Here is a 7,578-nt window from a genome sequence, read left to right on the forward strand (position 1 = left end):
CACATGGCGGGTAAAGAAGGGAACAATGCTCTGGTTCCCAAGTTTTGGATGTTAGAAAACCCATTACAATATACAATTTCAATTCATCCTTGTACATGTACTTTATATAGTACCAGAAACACCGTGGAAATGTCATCAATATCTGCGGGTATTAGTTCAATCTGAGAAGAGATTTTGATGTCTTTGACTGTAAAGATCATAATTTTTACTCAGTGATTATCTTTTTATACCTATTTTCTTTACTTTTATTTTCTTTATTTTTTGGCTTTGAGAAATGAAAATAGTTCTAATTTTTTGATTACGAAACTAATGTATTCTTATTATAATTCTAACAGTACATTAAATGTGTAATGGAGAACTTTTAAAAATAATCCATAATTCTATTACCAAGTCTTAATATTTTGGTGAGTATTTTTTTCAATCTCTATCACTATATGTGTGTATACATATATAATTTTAACAATTATAAAGACTCAATACATACTAATTTATAGACCACCTTTCTTACCTTTCAGTACATTGTTGATTCATTTCCTGTAAGTATTGCTGCATACAATTGTATTTAATGCCTATTTAGCGTTTCATTTTATCCATTTACCATTCTTGAGTTAGACATTCCAAACACACATTTGTGCATTTATCTGATTACTTAGGATATACTCTTAGACCAGGAAGTTTGAGTATCAAAGTCGTTCTTTATTTTCTTAGTAAAGTTTCCCATAAAATTTCCCAAATTGATACTATTATGATAAGGAGTAGGTAATTATACACATCTAAGCACACACAACTAATAAGAGAGAATTCTCATTGACCAGCGAAGTGGTGTCCTTGTGGCTTCAGTTTGATATCAGAAGAAACCTGGGAGGAGATAAGTCAGTGAGTGACCATTATGAACCAAAGGGAGTATAAAATAGCAGTCCCCTGTTTGAATGCACTTCCTTTTTACAAAACAACACACCTTAAAAATTCCATCCTATTAACCTCATTTTTGCATTCCCTTTATTATTAACACTGCAAATGCATTCACTAAAGGAGTAGTATATGCATGTATATGAGAAATTAAGGAAAAGTGACGTGTATCTCATATCTCTCAGTAACTCCCTCCCTTGGAGGAAATTCATCCTAGATACCTGCATAACTGCTGTCGGAATCAGCATTAGGATTCCACAGGATTGCAGAAATCACTGATGCTGAAAAAAATCCAAGTGGACTTGTGAAAACGAATCCTTTTTGTACTGTTCTTAGCTGCCAAACTGTGCTAGAAACCCATGGCTAGTCTCCAGGAATGTAAAAAAGCGAAGCTGTTTATTTGTGGGGCAGGGACAACCTCTAAATTTTCTGGAGGGCCCCAACCAAATTTCCCCCACCTGCCTGACTGGGTGCTGGGCTTTATGTTCTAAAGCACGGTGTAATGTTGCATGGCTTAGTTCCTCTAGCACCTTGTACTAGAAATTCCTTGACTCTTTAATGTTTTGATCGTCTTTGTGCATTACATTCTTCTCTTCCAAAACTAACAAAAAAGAATCACTTAACCTTCTTTATGTGATGTCCTTGAGATATTTGGGCACATTTCTCTGTTACTGGACATTTTGAGGCACAAGTCATGTGTCAGTGCCAACATGTCAAGGTTCAGTGCAGTGCTTTAAAGCCTGTGCTCACAGGGAAGATAACACATGTTATGTTAAATGAATAATAAAAGACACCAACACAGGACCTATAAAAGGTTAGGGGAGCATGTCTAGGATGGGAGCGTTTTTTCAGTTCATTAAATTTACACACACATGCATGCATGCACACACAGAGTTAAAGAGAGAACCATGTTTTCAATTCAAAGAGGATATTTCTCAGTTCTGTATGCTTGATGTGAAGTCTATGGCTTTTGTCAACGTATAAGTTTATCTTACTAAGGGTTAATAGGTAATATGAGAGATAACCATCAATATTATTCAGTGTTTTTTGAATAATAGGGAAGAACATTATTTTATCAGAAAATATAAGTATCTTCTGAAAGGATAGTGTTATTGGATCCATGTATATGGGCAATAGACAACAAAAACAATACTTTCCTTAAGAGAAAATTAAAAAAAAAAAAAAAAATCAGACACCTTTACAGACTTGGACATAATATCTCATTTTTCTGTTCAGATAATACTGTGAAAAAAGTAGCATAATATAATGTTCTTCTGATTTGAGGTATTTCAGAGTTAAGTCAAAGCCTCTTGAAGGGCAGGAAGGAGATGAAGATGCCGTGTCTCAAACACCTGCGTCAAATGCCCTGTGAGAGGCAGGGCACAGAGGTCCTCCACGTGCCGACGGACCCGGAACTCAAGTCCATGCTGTGCCCCCCAAATTATCCTCTTACCTTAGAAAAGTTACTTAAATGATTAAAGTACAAAATTGAGGAAATAGTCTACTGATCTCCTAAGGTGCAACGCATGCTTGACACAGTACTTCACACATAATAATCAATAAATACTTAGGCCTACTATTATTAGCTGTTGTTCACATAATATTGAAATAGTACGTTGGGTCTGGGGGGCCCGCGCGGGTCCCGGGGTCAGACCGGCCCGAGCAGGTGCGGGGTCAGGCGCGGCATCCCCGGGGCCCGGCCATGGTGCAGTCCTGGTACTTGGTTGAGTCAGCCGACCACCCGCGGTGGCTCCACCACGCGCAGCCCGTGTGCCCTGTAGACCTGGAGCATCTGCGCAGGCTCGGGGTCCTTCACTAGAAGCTGGATGCTGACAAATATGAGAACGATCCAGAATTAGAAAAGATCCGAAAAGCGAGAAACTACTCCTGGATGGACATAATAACCATATGCAAAGACAAACTACCAGATTATGAAGAAAAGATGAAGATGTTTTACGAGGAGCATTTACACCTGGATGACGAGATTCGCTACATCCTGGACGCCACTGGGTACCTCGACGTGAGGGATAAAGAGGACAGGTGGATCCGCATCTTCAGGGAGAAAGGAGACATGATCTCTCTCCTCGCCGGGATATACCACCGCTTCATGCTTGACGAGAAGAACTGCCTGAAGACCATGCGGCTGTTTGTGGGAGACCCTGTGTGGCCCGCGTTCAACCGGCTGGCTGACCACTTCGAGGCCCCTGGGCAGCACCTGGAGTTTCTAGCGCAGACGGCCTAGCGGCGCCCTGGGGCATCGCACACTCTGACCCTCCTTGTGAAGGTCCCGGACGTGATGGCAGCAGAAAATCTGTCGTACTCTCCTTGCTTTTGTGTTGTAGACTTGAGGCTAGGTGAGCTTTCCTCTGCAAGATTTGATCAGGATACGTTTTAATGGCAGTAGCTATAGAACCGGTTTGTACATGGAAGCACCTGTGGAAATCTGGGCAAATCCGCTCATTTTCTCCCATTCAGGATCAGTGGTCAGTGGCCCTGTGTCAGCTCGTGGCTTCAGCTGTGACTTGGTGAGTTTCAGCTCCCTAAACGCAGCCACTTGGCTGCCCCCATCTGGACCCGATTCTTGGACTTTAAGCGGATACTAGGCGAGGCCATGCCTGCTTTGTGCAGAGGAGTGACAGTGGATGACAGGACTGGGCAGAGAGAAGATGCTTTTCTCCCAAAACACGGAGGAAGCTGGGTGGAGGTGCCGTGGGGGATGAGCTGGCATGTTAGGGGGACCCTTGCTTGATTATGCCACTTTCTTGTTCAAAATAAAGTAGCTGCCTTCATGTTAAACAAATAAAATAATACTTAAATGCTTACTTATACTTGCGTTGTTGTTCGTTGTTCATTTCTAGTAAAACAATTGAGCCATGTGAGCATTTAGGTAGCCAGTGAGGTCAGAGCTGGGATCTCAACCTATCAGGATGAAATCAAGCTGCATGTGGTTTCCATTGCCTCTGGCCGCCTCTGGCTAGACCAGAATGCCTTTGAGGGGAAGAAGCCTGGAATTTGTAAACACTGAAATAGACTTTAAGCTGAAGGACAGATGGAGTGAGGAATTTGAAAACTGTCTTTTTACTTCCCTTCGCATCTTAAGATTCAAGGAGCTCAGAACTACTTGACAAGCCCAAATAGTCAAAGCAATCCTGAGAAAGAAGAACGAAGCTGGCAGTACCACACTTTCTGATTCCAAGCTATATTATACAGCTATAGTAATCAAGACGATATGGTACTGACATAAAACTAGACACATAGATCAATGGAACAGAATCAAGAGTGCAGAAATAAGCCCATGCATATAAGGTCAGCTAGTATTTGGCAAGGGATCCAAGAATGCTCAGTGGAGAAAAGGCAGCCTCTTTAATAAAATGGTGCTGGTAAAATTGGATATTCACATGCAAAAGAATGGAATTAGACCCTATCTTATACCACTCACATAAATGAACTTGAAATGGATCAAAGACTAAAATGTAAGACCTGAAAGCATAAAACTCCTAGGATGAAACAAGAAAAAAAACTCCTTGACATGGGTATTGAAAATAAATTTTTGGATTGACATCTAAAGCACAGGCATCATAATAAAAAATAAACAAGTAGGACTAGTCATTTCTTCACGTATGGTTTCCCACAGCTGAGTGTCTGTTTCAGGAAAATCACACTGCAATGGTCAAACTCCCTTACAGCTGAAACCCACAGCAACATAAGCAACATAAGAAAACTTTGAGAATTACTGCTGTCTTATCTGAATAGATCTAAGGTTTGTAAGATGGACGGGAGAAAACACTGAAGATGGCCCATGCATTGCCATTCTTCCTTAACAAGCATTGTGACCTGGCCCATCATTTCCCAGGTCAACAAACCACGAACCAAGGTTCTAACAATTTGCTTGATTTCTACTGATAGTTTCCACTCCCCCCCAACTATTTTTTCTTTTTCTTTTCTTTTTTTTTAAAGCTCAGCGTGGTACGCATTTCAGAAACTGTTGTCTAGAAGAAGTCTGAACCTACTGCCCACACAGGGCAGTTCTCAGCACTAATTGTTACTAAGAGACAAGCCTGAGTCTGGCTGCCAGCTTGGTAATAAAGTCCTCCTGCCAGAAGTAGGTGAACATAACCAGGTCAAAGTTAGGACAGCTGTCTTTGCACCTATTCCCCTGTGTTTAGCTCTAAGCACTTCCTCATTCTTTCTTATTAAGAGGCGATAAGGGGAGAACCACTATTACCCAGTTTGGCATAAAATTCGGTTACATTGTTTCTATTGATTCCCATGGACTTTCCTCAAATTCCATGAAAATGTCCACTGGATGCTCATCCTTCCTTATCCAGGAAGCCCATGTTTCTCTCAGCACCACCCTCTATTGACAAAAGGGTCAAGACCTATGAAAGCCTTGATGTTTTACATTGTTTTCAAATTAACCGCCACAGTTTCATTGGCGCTATTAGAAGAAACAAGAGTTCTGTATCAGAGATGAATGATTTTATTACTGCAATGATGACAGCCAGAACACCAGCTTTTTTCTTTGCTTTGCACTGGTTTTTCCAGCCCCCAGTCCCACAGTGACATAAAGAACAGCAAGTGGCATCTTCACCCATAGTAAATTATATTACAGGAGAACAACTGGAATTATTTGTTATGGGAACTAAGCATGCCTACCCTTCGCTTTGGAGGAAGACGTCAACTTTATTATGTTAGACATTATGCTTGCTTATCCGTTGCTCTGGGGAAGACGCTATCTCTGTCTTCTAAAGCTCTCCACTATACAAATACTCTTGAAAAGATAAGTGTTGAGCAAAAGACAACCAATGCTCTGAGAAAACCAGAGATTTATCTCCAAACAGTGTACAACCGTTTTCTTCTTTCTGTTTTGTTGAGATAATTTGTGTTTGACATCAAAATGTAATCATATGGAAGGAGAAAACTATGACAAGTTTTAGGTTGAAAAGATCTGTTTTATCACATTATATTTTTCTATATTCTGAAGAACAATGTTTTCCCCATTTGTTCAAATGCAAAATTTTTGATATGATGTAGAAGAGATGAATAGTCATGGAAGAAACCTGCACCCGGAAGTTAAGGCAGCCGAATCATAACTTGTTGCACATGGACACTGTGTAAGAACATTAAAAAGAATTGTCATCTGTATTCTTGATTCACAGAAAGCCCCACAGAACATCATACCGTAGATTAACATCTGTAACTACTACTTTTTTAAAGTTATTCTAACTGTAATATGTTATTGCTGCCAACTCAAATAAGAGTGTAATAACTTCAGGATATTATATGTAATCCCCATGGCAACCAAAACAATTTTACAGAATATACAGTAAAGGAAATAATAAGGTTATCAAAACATGTCACTACAAAAGAAATCAACCACAAAAGTAGTCAGGAATGGTGGAAATGAGGGACAAAAACACTGTAAGACATACAGAAAACAAATGGCATAATGACAGAAGTAAGCTCTTCTTTATCAGTAAATACTTCAAATGTAAATGGATTAAACTTTCTAATAAAAAAGCAGATATTAATAGAATAAATTGAAAAAAATGATCTAAATATATTCTGTCTACAAGAGACTGAATTTAGATATAAAGACACAAATAGGTTGAAAATGAAAGGTTGGAAAAAGATATTTCATGTAAGTAGTAACCAGAAGAGAACTTGGCTAGCTATACTAATCATAGACAGAATAGACTAATTTAAACCCTGCAAGATACATTTTGACCTTTTAATTTCCATACCTGTAGAATGATAAGTTTTGTGTTGTTTTAAACTAGGAAGTTTGTGATAGGTGATAGTTGGTAATATCAGCAATAGGAAACTAATTTTAAAAATGCACATAAGTCTGCAATTATCTCAAAAAAAAGAATGTATATAAATTCATCCTGTAAATCATCCTATATTCTAAGATCTAGAATAGCAGGACCAAATGTTTTAGAAGAGGATTTTAAACAAATTATTAAAAACCAGACCATTTTGACAGATTTTAATTTTCCTTTTATCTTTAATCTCCATTATTTAAGATTGACTTTCTAATTATCATTATTATCTAATAGAATCATATAATAATTATTTTAATATAATAATATAATGTCATTATATAATAATTATTAATATAATATGTTATATATAATTAACACATAATATAATATATAATATATATAAATATATATAATTAATACATAATATAATATAGAATATCTATAAATATGTTATATATCATAATATACAAATATATATTATGAAATACACATAATATGTATATTAATGCATATAATATATATACATAGATTATATTTTATATATGTATATATGTATGTATATACTATATGTATATATGTATATTATATGTATATAATATACATATATTATACGTATATGTATATATGTATATTATATGTATATAATACACATATATTATACGTATGTGTATGTATATGAATATTTTATATGTATATAACATATATTATGCCTATATTATGTATTATATATACATTATATAATACATATTATGTATAATTTAAAATATATAATATATAAAATATGTATTATATATTATGTATATGCATATAATATATATAATATATAATATAATATATATTAATATAATATGTATCATATATTATATATTATATCATATATATTATCTTATATATTGTATATAAT

General features: G+C 36.6%; 1 pseudogene; it reads left to right on the top strand.

Moving 5' to 3' along the window:
• The first annotated feature begins 2,611 nt into the window (after positions 1-2,611).
• Positions 2,612-3,151, top strand: LOC137768522 (acireductone dioxygenase-like; annotated as a pseudogene).
• Positions 3,152-7,578: the final 4,427 nt, after the last annotated feature.

The sequence above is a fragment of the Eschrichtius robustus genome, chromosome 8 (genome assembly GCF_028021215.1).
Source record: "Eschrichtius robustus isolate mEscRob2 chromosome 8, mEscRob2.pri, whole genome shotgun sequence".
NCBI classification, from domain to species: domain Eukaryota; kingdom Metazoa; phylum Chordata; class Mammalia; order Artiodactyla; family Eschrichtiidae; genus Eschrichtius; species Eschrichtius robustus.